Below are 13,558 nucleotides of genomic sequence, written 5' to 3'. Positions count from 1 at the left end.
GTTTTCTGTCTAGAGGATCTGTCCATTGATGTGAGGGGGGGTATTAAGGTCTCCTACTACGATTGTATTCTCATCAATATCTCCCTTTATGTCTGTTAATATTTGATGTATGTATCTGGGTGCTCCTATATTTGGGGCATATATGTTGATGATAGTAACATCCTCTCCTTGCATGGATCCCTTAATCATTAAGTAGTGTCCTTCTTTGTCTTTCTTTATGTCTTTTGTTTTAAAGTCTATTTTGTCTGATATGAGTGTTGCCACTCCTGCTTTTCTGTCATGTCTATTGGCGTGAAATATTTTTCCCCACCTTTTCACTTTCAATCTATATGTATCTTTTGTCCTAAGGTGAGTTTCTTGTAGGCAGCATATTGAAGGTTTTTGCCTTTTTATCCACTCATCCACTCTGTGTCTTTTGATTGGGGCATTCAGTCCATTGACATTTAAGGTGATAATTGATAGATGATTATTTATTGCCATTTGAACCTCGTGTTCTAGTTGATTCTATGGATCTCCTTTCTTTTTTTTTTTTATTTTTTATTTATTTATTTTTTTTGGTTGGATGGTCTCCGGTTATTATCTGCTTGAGTGTATTTTTTTTTTTCATTTTTTGCAAATGCAATATTTGGTTTTGGCTTGTGGTTGCCCTGTTTTTTAAGTATGCTAACCCCTTCCCATAATTGTGTGTTTTAGCCTGATGGTCCTGTAAGTTCAAACACTTCATTACTATATTAAAATTAAGAGGAGAAACATACAAACAAACAAAAAGGGTTATTTATTTCCTAACATCCCTTGCCCACATTTTATGGTTTTGATGACTCTTTTTTATTTTTTTCTTTTTAATTTTATTTTGTTTGAAGCATGTTCAGGATTAAATCTGTATGCTGGCTTATTTGAGTGACTGCTCTCTGATTGTGGTTTCCTCAGTCCTAGTTCTTCCTCTTCTTCTTTTTTTTTTTTCTTTTCTTTTTTCTTCCCTTTCCTTCCTTTCTTTTTGTTTAGAGAAGCCCTTTCAATATTTCCTTTAACCTGGGTTTTGTGTTGCTGTATTCTTTAAGTTTTTGTTTGTTGGGAAAAATTTTTATTTCCCCTTCTATTTTAAATGATATTCTTGCTGTATAGAGTATTCTAGGTTGCATATTTTTTCCTTTGAGCACTTTAAATATCTCTTGCCATTCCCTCCTGGCTTGTAGTGTTTCTGTAGAGAAATCAGCTGATATTCTTATGGGGGTTCCCTTGTAGGTAACATTCTGGTTTTCTCTTGCTGCCTTTAGGATCCTCTCTTTATCACTAACTTTTGCCATTTTTATTACGATGTGTCTTGGTGTGGGTCTGTTTGGGTTCAGTTTGTTTGGGGCCCTCTGTGCTTCTTGTATCTTGAACCCAGTATCCTTTAGATTTGGGAAGTTTCCATCGATAATTTCTTCAAATATATTTTCCATCCCCTTATCTTTTTCTACTCCTTCTGGAATTCCTATTATGCATAGATTGGCCCGCTTTGTATTATCCCATAGGTCTCTTATATTACTTTCCAGTTTTTTGATTCGGTTTTCTGTCTGTTGACTGGATTGAGTGATTTCCATTATTCTATCTTCCATATCACTGATTTGTTCTTCTGCATGATTCATTCTGGTTTTTACTGCCCCTAGTTCAGTTTGCATCTCTGCAAATGAATGTTCTAGTTTTTCTTGGCTCCTCCTTATATTTTCTAGTTCCTTTCTGAGGGTATCTGCATTACTGTTCATATCTTCTCTTAATTCCTTCAGTATTTTCACTATTTCTCTTTTGAACTCCAGGTCTGTCTGACTGCCGAGATCTGTTTCATTGTTGACTGTTTTAGGTGAGTTCTCCTGTTGGTTTGACTGGGGGTGGTTTCTCAGCTTCTTCATCTTGCTTGTTGTTTTCTTTCTCCTGAGGGAGTTGGACTCTCCGTTATCGGGCAGTGTTTGCCTTGTCACTGCTGTGGAATATTTCCTGAGGGCTGGCATTGTTGGTCAATCTTTTTTGAGGCAGTGTGGCTTTTCTGGAGTGTTGATGGGGCTAACAGTGCTTTTTTGAAGCAAAGGAGGACTTCCTGAGGGCAGACAGGACTGGGAGGTCCACACCATGATGGTAGCAGATTTCACTTGGTCATGCAGAGCTTGCTCTGGTGTTTTTAGGCTGTGGGGTTCTTGCAGGGGGTTGGCGGTATTGGGCAGCTGCTCTTCAGGGTTGCATCACCCCCTGGGGGCTGGAGAAGCTATCTGGGTCACTGAGAACCTAAGAGGCTCTTCCCTAGGACAGCCCAACTCAGAAGGATGGCCTGCGAATGTAGGCGGATCTTTTCACAGTCTGGCCAAGCTTGTTGCAGCTTTTCTGGGCTGCAGGGGCTCCTCCAGGGGGCTGGTGGTGTTGAGCAGCTATTCCGCGGGAGTGGGGCACCCCCTGGGGGCTTGGGCGGGTAGCAGGGCCGCTGGAAACCCAAGAGGCTCCTTCCCAGGGCAGCCTGACTCAGAAAGACCGTCTGTGGTCTTTTCCCTGCTCGGCCAAGCTTGTTGCAGCTTTTCTGGGCTGCAGGGGGTCCTGCCTGGAGCTGGCAGTCCTATGCAGCTGATCCACTAGATCTCAGGACCCCCTGGGGGCTTGGGCGGGTAGCAGGGCCACTGGAAACCCAAGAGGCTCCTTCCCGGGGCAGCCTGACTCAGAAAAACCGTCTGAGATCTTTTCCTGACTCGGCCAGGCTTGTTGCAGCTTTTCTGGGCTGTAGGGGGTCCTGCCTGGAGCTGACAGTCCTATGCAGCTGATCCTTTAGAGCCTGGCACCCCCTGGGGGCTTGGGCGGGTAGCAGAGCCACTGGAAATCCAAGAGGCTCCTCCCCAGGGCAGCCCGACTCAGAAAAACCGAGAATTAGGCAGATCTATTCACGGCCTGGCTAGGCTTGTTCTAGCTTTTCTGGGCTGCAGGCCTTTTCTCAGGGGCTGGTGGTGTTTGGTGCTACTCTTCGGAAGTGTAGCCCCTCCAAAGGGCAAGCAGGCCTGTGCAGGGACAGCCCCTGCGGTGGTAGGCTTCAGGCAATTGTTGAGGCCAGCCCTCCTGGATGGCAGGCAGCCCCAGGTTCAGGAGAGCGTAGGGGGTGGCGGGAGTGGGGGGAGGGGATGCACTGGGAAGCACAGCTTTCAGCTAGCTAGCAGGCCTGTAAGCTTGCTGTGGCGTGGGGGGTATTCTATGGGGACCCACCCCTTCTTCTCTCCCCTCCCCAGCACGGGCGCAGACCAGGCTCTTTTCCCAGGTTCCTTCTGATGCGGCTTTCCACTTTCCCGCCCCTAGAGTATTGCTCCCTTCCTCTGCGACAGCTTTGTTTTCTAGTCTCCCAGGCAGTCTCTGCCCCATCAAATGGTTTCTAGACCTCCCAAGCAGTTTCCGCTCTGCCCCGCCCCCCCCAGCCCGTTCTCGAGGACTAACCTCTGGAGCCGAGGTCTCGGTGCCCCGCCCCCATCCAGGCGTCCCCTGTCCCTTTTCCGGGGACTAACCTTCAGAGGCAAGGTCTCGGTGCCCAGCCCCTACCCAGGCGTCCCCCGGCCCTTTCTCGGGGTCTAACCTTCGGAGGCGAGGTCTCTCTGTCTTCTTTTCAAATCCCTTCTGAGATCCCTGAGTTGCAGAATTCCGTAACTGCTATGATGATAAATGCCACTATTTGAACAAGCAGGACCTGTTTTAAGCTGTGATGCCTGCCTCAGGAGGCCAGGCATGGAGCCCTTTTGAGCCTGACTCATCCTCCAGCTCAGGAGATTCTGCCTCAGAGAGCAAACATCTTGAATGTTATGGTGGCAGGTGGAAGGAGGGCAGTAACTAGCTGAAGCACAACGGGTAATTTAAGCGAGGGGAGAGAAGCGATGGGTGGTTTTGCTTGAGATGTGGTGACCATCCAGAGTACTACATACATTCCCTCTTGCTTTTTCTATATCCTCTTCTGGCTCTGGAGGCAGGAAGAGTTAAAAAGAAACACAAGGGAATGTCACAAAGGCTGCTTCCTCTTCTTTTGTCTTACTTGTTTCTGCCCCTTTGTCCTTCTCTCTGCTCCTCCCCAAGATAGAAGACTGAGTATCTGAGTGGCAGACTCAGGTGTCCCAGGGCTACATTCACTACTGGTCATAGTTAGGCAGGACTGGCCATTAGATCTTCATCCCAAAAAAGAACCAGGCTGTCCCTTGGACCCCAGTATTCCAGGGAAAACCTTTAACTAAAAGACCCCTTTGTTGGCCTTGATCTTATTAGATGTCTGGGGCTTACTGGCTGCAAATCCCTGGTTTAAGATGTAGATGTGACCTCTGAAGTGCTTGAGAACCTACTATACCCTAGAAGAAATGGAGGACCCTCTCTTCATCTAAGGAAGTATGACCAAGCAGAGGGGTGACTGCTGAATTAATCTGCACCACTCTGCAAAATGTTGCTGGTGAGCCCAGAAGTTAGCCTTAGCACTGTTAGACAGAGCCTTCTTGTTGGAAGTGAATGGTTACGCTTTAGGTGTGATGCGTACCTACTTTTTACCAGTGTGACCCACCTGTCATCATTTTTCACCCATTTTTCATGTGGATAACATTAAAGGTCTCAACTTTTTGCCATCTTACTCATTTTTGTTAACATCACTCCTTTGCCTTCAGGAAAGGAAAAAAAAGAAAATGTGACTCATATGATCAAATCATTGATCATAAGCTACTACTGCAGGAGCTACAGGCATGGACTCAGCCACCTGATTCCAGCTGTAACCACAGAGGCTTTCTGCTGGGGAGAAAAGAGCCCTGGACTTGGAGTCAGGATACCTGCCTTCAACTCCCAGGTTTTTCATTCACTAGATGGTCCCTTTGACAAGTCACTTATTTCCTTTTGGTCTTACTGACCTTATCTGAAAAATGGACAAATTAGCAGTCACTGCTGCATTGCAGGGCTACTTGGAGATCATGGCAGAAAGGCTAAGTAAAGCCAGTGAAAACCAAAGGCATACCTGTTCCCACATGCTGCAAGCCTCACTTTTGATCCAGACCAAGCATCCTTCATTGAGTCTTCCTCATAGAGTTCATATTGCCTTCAGCTGCTGTGGATGCAGTCTTAATTTTTTAAAAGTACTTTTTTCTCTTGCAGCACATCGTATGGGACTGGGGCTCCAATGGCAAACATGACTTCATTGGCGAATACACCTCAGCATTCAAGGAGATGAAAGGAGTGATGGAAGGGAAACAGGTACGTGGTAAACCACTCGTGCCATTTCCCCAGGCTCATCTCTCATGATGAATCCTTAGCACCCAGCTACACAAGAAACAGCTAGAGGCATGACATTAATACATGATTAAATGTAGTAAGGAGGGAGTATGGTGGGATCTGAAACCTAGGTTCTAGTGTTAAACCGGTCCACAGCAGTTGACAGTTTCTCCACTGCAAAATGAAAGAGGTCAGGTGAGAATGCTTCTAATTTCCTTTAGCTGTGTAGCCTTGGACAAGTGACTTAATCTCTTTGTGCCTCTGTTTTTTGGTTTGTTTTTTTTTTTAAATTTATTTTTTTTTCAGCCGCTCCCATGGCATGTGGAATTTCCCTGGGCCAGGGATCGAACCCTCACCACAGCAGTGACCTGAGCAGCAGCAGTAACAATGCTGGGTCTTTAACTCGCTGAGCCACCTAAAAAATACGAAGGTGATAGATGTGTTTTCTGGTAGGATTCTGTGAAGATTAGATGATATATAATTCATGGTATGCACTTGACAGGGTGTCTGGCACAGGACTCGCATTTCCAAAGCATGTGCTAGTAACAGTATTGCCTCTTGCTTTTTTATTTTTTAGACTGTGCCGGCAGCATTCAAAAGTTTCCCAGGCCAGGGATTGAACCTGAGCCACAGCAGTGACAATGCCAAGTCCTTAACCGCAAGGCCATCAGGGAACCCCTCTAGTAGCAGTATTCTTTCCAGCTCTACATTTCCATGACCTGGTGGCATTAATGCCATATTATAAGCTTTAGACAAATTATTTGATTCCTCCAAATTGGAGGGTGGGGCACCAGATTTTCATCTAGTCCCAGTATTTCACACTTACACGTTCTTTTTTTTTTTTTGTCTTTTTTTTTGTTGTTGTTGTTGTTATTGTTGCTATTTCTTGGGCCGCTCCCGCGGCATATGGAGGTTCCCAGGCTAGGGGTTGAGTCAGAGCTGTAGCCACCGGCCTACGCCAGAGCCACAGCAACGCGGGATCCGAGCCGCGTCTGCAACCTACACCACAGCTCACGACAACGCCGGATCGTTAACCCACTGAGCAAGGGCAGGGATCGAACCCGCAACCTCATGGTTCCTAGTCGGATTCGTTAACCACTGCGCCACGACGGGAACTCCAACACTTACACGTTCTTGATACTAAGATACAAACCCAAAAACTATCACATACCACTAGAGCACATAGGGATTTCATCACGACATGCAGAAACCTATACCTCCTCTGCGTGTCTCAGGTGCAGACTTTGATGGATATACACATACATCTGTTAGCGGGGTCCCTTCTTTCTGCTCAATCACTAGCATCAGTGTTCTTATGTGCCTTACTGATGTCTAGTCTTAATTCTGCTTCAGTATGATTCTGCTGCTCGAGTCTTAGTAACATTCATCTATTCATTTATTCAATAGGGATTTATTGAGCCCCCTAAGGATACAGAGATGAGAAAAACAGTCACGGAGCTCACAAGCTGGATCCTTTTAATACAGTTTTAATTTTTTATTTTATATCATTTAATTTAAATTTATCATGTAGTTGATTTACAATGTTGTATTAGTTTCAGGTGTAGAGCAAAGTGAATACATATGAAGAAACCCACTTTTTTCCCATCTAGGTTAAAACCATTACAAACTATTGAGTAAATTTTCCTAGGCTATGCAATCCTAATGACTTTACCAGAATAACCTCTAGCTAATTTTTGACCCTCATTTTTCAGACTCCAGAACCCCGTGGTGTTGTTTCCACATACCACCTCCAGCTGGAGCACGTCTATTGGCAGGCGTCTCAGGGCTGATGTTTACTGGGCCCCTGAGTAGTGCCTGCTCCTGGCTTCCTTATGACAATGCTTTGCCTGATAGTTAGGACACCCTACTACTGTCTGTATACCAAGAAAAAGAGTTCAGTAACCATGGCCTCTGAGTGTCAAACACTTGAGATCGAATCAGATATAAGCGTAGTCATGTTATAGAGATAGATTGTTGAAGTGGTTCATCTGGAGCTTTTCTCAGTGATGGTCATAAGACTGTTCTGGATGTACCAGTATTTGGTCTGTATCGGTAAGATGACCAGAGACAGCTGCTTTTGAAAGAAGAGTTTATCAGAGTTCCCATCGTGGCTCAGCGGAAACAAATCTGACTCGTATCCATGAGGATGCAGGTTCGATCCCTGGCCTCGCTCCCATGGGTTAAGGATCTGGCGTTGCCATGAGCTGCAGTGTAGGTCGCAAATGTGGCTTGGATCTGGCGTGGCTGTGGCGTAGACCAGTGGCTACAGCTCTGATTCGACCCCTAGCCTGGGAACCTCCATGTGCCATGGGTGCAGCCCTAAAAAGATAGAAAAAAAAAAAAAAAAAAGAAAAGAAAGAAGAGTTTATTACTCACAGCTCCCAAGGGACAGGAGGTGTGTCCTGCCACACAGGGGAGCCACATGGAGAAGCACTAGGGTCAGTCAGGAGGCAGGAGGAGTAAGGGGGGAAGCGGAGGCACAAGTCTTTATTGTGGTTTTTGTGGGAAGGAAAGAGTGGAGCAAGGTAAACAGTTAAGCAGGTTTAGGATTAAAGAGTTTGAATAATTTTGGAGACTCTGGGAGATAGGGGTGGTCTCTAATTGTCTGAATCCTGACTCTGGGGTAATACAGGGCCAGGGGAATATTGGGTTGGTGCATGAGCATTTAGCAAAGGAGGTGGCTGTGGGTTTAGGCTCTGGATGGGTTTGTCTGTATGTCAAAGGCAAGCTCATTGGCAAGTTGATTGCCATCTCTAGGAATTAACTAACTGGAGAAGGGGCAGTTCTTCCCTAGTATGCAGGGCCCCAAGATGTTAAAGCATCATAAAATATGGGGCAGGGGGTTGGGGGGTGAGACATTAAAACAATGACCCCAAATGGCCAATCACAATGCATTTTTCCCTAGTTCCACATTCAAGGGGTGGTCATGTGACCTAAGCCAGAACTATCAATCTTTTCCTTTACTCTTGTCATGTAAGGATATGTTCCTGCAGCTCCTGGCAGCCAGGAAGGGCCAACTCTGAGTGAAGGAACCTGATATATACAGAGAGCAACTGGATGGCACTAAAGTCTTATGATGGAGTCACACAGACGTAATAAATTAAAATCTCAGCTCTTTAACTTCACATATGACTATGACTAGTTACATAACCTCATTTGAAAGTAGAAATCTCAGGTTTTTGATTCAAGTAAACACAATGTCCTAATAGTTATTTTCACATAGTAAGTACTCAACCAGTGGCAAAATTATTCTCAGATATGATTTAAGAGGTTTAATTATTAGCACATGGGATTTTCTGTGAAGTGCCCCTCCAGGAGAAATTTTTAGGCCCTCTAATCTTTCCCCATTGTCTTGTTTTCATGGTACCTACCCTTTCAGCATGGGGGAGGTGCCACACGTACAGCACCAAACACTGTGATAGGCATATAGTAGATGCTTTAGAAAAGTTGTCACCATCTTTGGGAATCCCTGTGCCGAGAAGAGCCTGAGTTGTGACCAGGACTCTCCTATATTTGGGGGCAGGACTGTCCTTGTGGAGGGGATGGTGGCTTTAGGTTACCTCAGCTCCAAGACCACCCATACTTACATATCTTATGTATGTCCGTTAATACATTGACTTTTGGATTTTTATTTTTAAAAAAGATCACATCTGCTTGACACTTTCTCTTTAGGACCAAACCCCTGAAGTCTTCCTCCCAGAGAGCCCTAGCTTCATACTGCTTTAAGACAGGGGCCATGTGTATATCTTACACTGATGTAAAATCACAATACCCAAGTTCTTATAATTCTGCTTCTTGGCTTTGTGCTTGGGGTTGGTGCACTCCCACCACACCTGCAACAAGAAAGGTTATAGCATGACCGCTAGTTCAGGAAGAAGTGGAGTCATTCGTGAGGAGGCTCTTGGGCACTGCTGCAGATGGACCTAAGGGCTGACAAATGGTCCCTAGTGGATACCCTTGCATCTGGAGGGGTAATAAGGAGCAGTGGTAGAGAGGAAGATTCTAATATCACTGCACCTGGTTTGAACCCAGCTCTTCCACTTTCCAGCTGTGTGGCCTTTTGGCAAATTACTTGATTCTTCCTTGCCTGGCGTATCTCCCTGTAAAGTGGAACTTAATTGTAATTCTCTCATAGGATTATTGTGAGGATTGAGTGACTAACCCCTGTAATACATTTAGAACAGTGCCTGACACTTAAAAGCCCTTATTACTAGTAGGGTCAAATCAAGCAGCAAACGGAAGGAGCCATCTGAAGACACACAACTGAGTAATCCAAATGCTGAGGCTTAGTGTCTGGGAATTGATTTAAGAGGTAGGGAAACTGAGGAATGTCGAATAGCGGCTACGAGAAGTTGGTGAGGATAATGATGAGTTGGCATAGCGCTTCTCAGAGGAGAACTAAAATAATGGACTGGTACAGGTCAACAGCAGTGGCACAATGGATGCCACAAAGGGGCTTCTGTGAGTGAGGCATAGAGTCAGATCTACAGGAGGTGCTGGGAACTGAGGAGGTAGTTGGGAGCTGAAGGGCTCTCGAGTCAAGCAGATCTCAACTTGTCCAGTGTACAGAAGACTTCAGGGGATAAGTCAAAAATCCAAGTCATTGCTGCTGCCCACTGTGCTATGGGAGTAGATCTTTGGATTTCTACTCACAAAGCAAATTTTTGCTCCCTCACAGCTTTTTTTGTTTTTTTTTTTTTTGTTTTATTTTTGTTTGTTTTTTGCTCTTTTGGGGCCACACCTGCGGCATATGGAGGTTCCCACGCTAGGGGTCAAATCCAAGCTCTAGCCACCAGCCTACACCACAGCCACACCAGATCCAAGCCGTGTCTGTGACCTAGAGCACAGCTCACAGCAACACCAGATCCTTAACCCACTGAGCAAGGCCAGGGATCAAACCCGAGAACTCAGGGTTCCCAGTCAGATTAGTTTCCACTGCGCCATAAGGGAACTCCTTTCACAATTTAAAGTGTCTGAAAATGAAGCAGTTTCTGAGGCACATGTGAGTGAGGTAGACTGATAGAGCATTGGCCCCAGTGAACCATTCCTCCCATTGGTCCTGCATTTGTGCAGTTCCCTCTCACAATGATTCTGAGCTTAGTCATGTGACTTGTTTTGACCAAGGGGACAGTAGCAAAAGTGATATAAGCAGAAGCTTGAAAAGTACCTGCGTGTTGGGGCTGGCTAGCCTGTTGTTGCTGGGACATTTTCACTACCATGTGAAAAAGCTTAGGCTGGTGTCCTGGAGAATGAAAGAGCACTTGGAGAGATGGTCCCAGCTCCAGAGGCACAGATGCAGGAGTGAGTTCCCTCTGCACCATGTGGAGCAGAGGGGAGCTTCCCAGGGGAACTCAGCCCAGATTGCTGACCTCTTGTACTAGCTATAGTAGTAGCCTCCTAACAGATCTCCTTGTCTCAGTCTCTTGTCTCTCTCTGATTATCCTCACAGTAGCCAGAGTCATCTTTTTTTTAAAAAAATTAAAACCAGCAGTTCCCATCATGGCTCAGTGTTTAACGAACCCAACTAGGATCCATGAGGACACAGGTTCGATCCCTGGCCTTGTTCAGTGGGTTAAGGATCTGGCGATGCCATGAGCTGTGGTGAGGTCACAGACGTGGCTCAGATCCTGAGTTGCTGTGGCTGTGGTGTAGGTCAGCAGGTGCAGCTCCGATTTGATCCCTAGCCTGGGAACCTCCATATGCCGCAGGTGCGGCCCTCAAAAAGACAAAAGAAAAAAAGACGTATAGTTGATCTTTAAGGTCGTGATAGTTTCTGCTGTACAACAAAGCGATTCAGTCATACATGTATACACATACGTTCTCTTTTAGATTCTTTTCCCACACAGATTATTGCAGAATATTGGGTAGAGTTCCCTGTGCTCTACAGCAGGTCTCCAATGGCCAGTCACACAATGTACCACAGTGTGCATATTGCCAACCAATCCCAAACCACTAGTCCATTTCACTCTCCATCTACCTTTTCCCATTGGTAACCATGAGTTTGTTTTCAGAGTCTGTGAGTCTGTTTATGTTCTGCAAATGAGTTCACTTTTATCCTTTTTTTAGATTCCACACAAGTGATACCATATGATGTTTGTCTTTTACTATCTAATTTCACTTAGTATGGTAATCTCTAGCTCCACCCATGTTACTGCAGATGGTGTTTTTTTAAGGCTGAGTAGTACTCCCTTGTACCACATCTTCTTAATCCATTCCTCTGTCCATGGACATTTAGGTTGCTTCCATGTCTTGGCTATTGTAAATATTGCTGCAGTGAACATAGGGGTGCTTGTATCTTTTTGAATTACAGTTTTGTCCAGATAGATGCCAAGGAGAGGGATTGCTGGATCATATGTTAGTTCTGTTTTTAGATTTTTGAGGAACCTCCATACTTAGCTCCACAGTGATTGTACCAGTTTACATTCCCACCAACAGTGTAAGAGGGTTTCCTTTTCTCCACACTCTCTCCAGCTTTTGTTTGTAGACTTTTTGATGATGGCTGTTCTGGTTGGTGTAAGGTGGTACCTCATAGTTTTGATTTGCATTTCTTTAATAATTATGATGTTGAAAATCTTTTCATGTGTTTTTTGACCATCTGTATGTCTTCTTGGGAGAATTGTCTGTTTAGATCTTTTGCCCATTTTTTGATGGGGTTGTTTGTTTTGGTCTATATATATATATATATAAAGCATCTCTTTATATTTACATATTTTGGAGATTAATCCCTTGTCAGTCACTTCATTTGCAAATATTTTCTCCCATTTTTTGGGTTGTCTTTTTGTTTAGGGTTTCCTTTGCTGTACAAAAACTTAAGTTTAATTAGGTCCCATTTGTTTTGTTTGTTTTTATTGTCATTCCTCTTGAAGGTGGATCTAAGATATTGTTGTGGTTTATTTCAGAGAATGTTTATGTTTTCTTCTAAGTGTTTTATCGTATACAGTCTTATATTTAGGTCTTTAATCCATTTTGAGGTTATTTTTGTGTATGGTGTTACGGAGTGTTGTAATTTCGTTCTTTTACATGTAGCTTTCCAGTTTTCCCAGACCACTTATTGAAGGGACTGTCATTTCTCCATTCTCCATTTCTCTTTTACGTGTAGCTGTATTTTCTTGCCTCCTTTGTAATAGATTAGTTGACCGTAGGTGCGTGGGTTTAATTCTGGGCTTTCTATCCTATTCCAATGATGTATACTTCTGGTTTTATGCCAGTACCATATAGTTTTGATTAATGTAGTTTTGCAGTATAGTCTGAGGTCAGGGGACCTGATTCCTCCAGATCCATTTTTTCTTTTTCAGGATGGCTTTGGCTATTCTAGGTCTTTTGTACCTCCAAAAAAACTTTCAAATATTTTGTTCTAGTTCTGTGAAAAATGCCATTGGTAATTTGATAGGGGTTGCATTGAATCTGTAGATTGCTTTGGGTAGTATAGTCATTTTGATAGTATTGATTCTTCCAATCCAAGAGCATGGTATATCATTCCATCTGTTTGTGTCACCTTTGATTTCTTTCATCAGTGTCTTACAGTTCTCAGAGTACAAGTCTTTGTCTCTTTAGGTAGGTTTATTCCTAGGTATTTTATTCTTTTTTGAGGTGATGGTAAATGGGATTGCTTCTCTAATTTCTCTTTCTGATCTTTCATTGTTAGTTTATAGAAATGCAGTTGATTTCTGTGTATTAATTTTGTATCCTGTAACTTTACAAAATTCATTGATGAGCTCTAACAGTTTTCTGGTAGCATCTTCAGGATTTTCTAGGTACAGTATCATGTCATCTGCAAATAGATGGTTTTACTTCTTCCTTTCCAATTTGGATTCCTTATATTTCTTTTTCTTCTCTAATTGCTGTGTCTAGGACTTAGAAAACTATGTTGAATACTAGTGGCAAGAGCAGAAGTCCTTGTCTTGTTCCTGATTTTAGTGGGAATTCTTTCAGATTTTCACCATTGAAAATGATGTTAGGTTAGGTGTCATGACCTTTATTATTGAAGTAGGTTCCCTCTGTGCCCACTTTCTGGAGGGTTTTTATCAGAAATGGGTGTTGGATTTTGTCAAAAGCTTTTTTTTTGCATCTATTGAGAGGATCATATGGTTTTTATTCTTCAGTTTGTTAATGTGATGTACCACACTAACTGATTTGTGGATATTGAAAAATCCTTGCATCCTGGGATAAATCCCACTTGATGATGGTGTACAACCGTTTTAATGTATTGCTGGATTTGGCTTGCTGGTAATTTGCTGAGGATTTTTGCATCTAAGTTCATCAGTGATATTGGCCTATAATTTTCTTTTTTTGTGGTATCTTTGTCTGGTTTTGGTATCAGGGT

The 13,558-nt window shown here is 43.8% G+C and overlaps 1 non-coding gene across 24 annotated transcripts in view; it reads left to right on the top strand.

The window, feature by feature from the left end:
- Positions 1 to 13,558, top strand: part of LOC102164631 (uncharacterized) — a 97,089-nt gene that overhangs the window by 31,591 nt on the left and 51,940 nt on the right. For 22 of the 24 annotated variants that reach the window (XR_014827471.1, XR_014827483.1, XR_014827466.1 and 19 more), the window contains one exon: positions 5,119 to 5,217. The exons of the other annotated variants lie outside the window; for them this stretch is intronic. This is a non-coding gene — a transcript (uncharacterized LOC102164631). The remainder of the gene's footprint in view (positions 1 to 5,118; positions 5,218 to 13,558) is intronic. 24 annotated transcript variants of the gene reach the window in all.

This window comes from Sus scrofa, chromosome 14 (assembly GCF_054392235.1).
Source record: "Sus scrofa isolate SSC_HxYL_T2T_F1_AM1 chromosome 14, Sscrofa_HxYL_maternal_Yorkshire_Landrace_v2.0, whole genome shotgun sequence".
Lineage (NCBI taxonomy): Eukaryota > Metazoa > Chordata > Mammalia > Artiodactyla > Suidae > Sus > Sus scrofa.
The sequence above is the reverse complement of the archived record's forward strand: the minus strand, read 5'-3'. Positions and strand labels throughout refer to the sequence as shown.